The sequence below is a fragment of the Penaeus monodon genome, chromosome 15, assembly GCF_015228065.2.
Source record: "Penaeus monodon isolate SGIC_2016 chromosome 15, NSTDA_Pmon_1, whole genome shotgun sequence".
In the NCBI taxonomy this organism is placed as follows: domain Eukaryota; kingdom Metazoa; phylum Arthropoda; class Malacostraca; order Decapoda; family Penaeidae; genus Penaeus; species Penaeus monodon.
Window position 1 is genome coordinate 12,104,252 of NC_051400.1, and position 1,549 is coordinate 12,105,800.

Genomic DNA, 1,549 nt, shown 5'->3' on the forward strand with positions numbered 1-1,549 from the left:
TGGCTCCAAAGATTAGAAGCTCCAAAAAGGAAACTATTAGGAGATATAGTATTTCATGGGGATTACTGTGCTATCATGATAGATGTAATAGAAAGAAGAAGTGCCACAAACAAGGGACAAGTTTTATGGTATATCGCTCATCATTGTGTGTACCATCATCAAAAGACAGAACAGTTACATGTTTTTGATTATGCAGCTAAGTATAAAACTTAATCTCTTAGCAGTTCACTTCTTCAAGGTCCTGATTTGAATAACCCATTAGGCCAAGTATTACTTAGGTTCCGCCTAGGTTGTTTTCCATTCATTGCAGATATCAAATCAATGTATTATCCTTTTAGTGTTCCAGAGAAAGATGAGGATTATTTAAGGTTTCTGTGGTGGCCAGATGGAAACCTTAACAAGGCAGTAAGTGAAAACCACATGACTGTTCACCCATCTGGAGCAAGGTCTTCTCTTAGTTGTTCCAACTTCACTCTACACAGGTCGGCAAGTGGTTATGGCAGTTATTACTTACCAGAAGCTAAAACACAGTATAGATATTTTTATGTTGATGACTGTCTGGATATAGAAGAGGATTTACTTAAAACAGACCATGGTGTTATCTCATTATGTTCTTGGGGTGGTTCTGATTTAACTAAATTTATAAGCAACAGTAGGAAGCTTTTGGAATCTTTACCCATAAATCATAGGAGAAAGAATGTAGAAGATCTTGATTTATGCCGTGATTCTCTACCAATGAAAAAGGCATTTGGAATATGCTGGAACATAGATATCCTAACCATATCTGTAAAAGGAAATGATTAACCATTGACCATTAAAGTACAATCCATTAGGTATTGTCTCACCATTTCTATTGAGGAGCAGGCTAATTATACAAAAATTATGTATATCAAAAATAGGATGGGATGACATGATACCAGCTTATTATCAAGACATGGACAAATCAATTACCAGATTCATACACCTTAGAAAGGTTCATAAAGCCTATGGAATTTGGACCTATTGCATCTTGTCAATTACATCATTTTGCAGATGCCAGTGAAATGGGTTATGGAACATTATATTCTAAATTGTGTAACTCAAAAGGCAGGATACACTGTGATTTCTTTTAGGGAAATCACATGTAGAACTTTTGAAAGCAGTCCCAGTTCCACAATTGGAGTTGATTGTAGCTACATTGTGACAGTAAAGGTTAACACCATGATATCTAGAGCATTAGAAATGTTTTTTTTTCGACTAGCAGCACTACAGTTCTAAGGTACATAAGAAACAACGAAGCATGCTTCCACACCTTTGTTGCTAATTGTTTAGCAATTATCCATAATGGTTCTAAATGTGATTAGTGGGAATATGTTAATTCCGAATTTAATGAAGCAGATAATGCTTCTAGAGGTAATCAATGTGCATATCGGCTTAAAGGTCCAGAATTTCTGTTCCATGAAGACAACTGGCCTAAGGAGCCATCAGTAATATATAAGAATGAAGGACATTTAGAAATTAAGAACTATGTTGGAGTTTGTAAATGTAGCAGTGAGGAAGATGCTGCTGC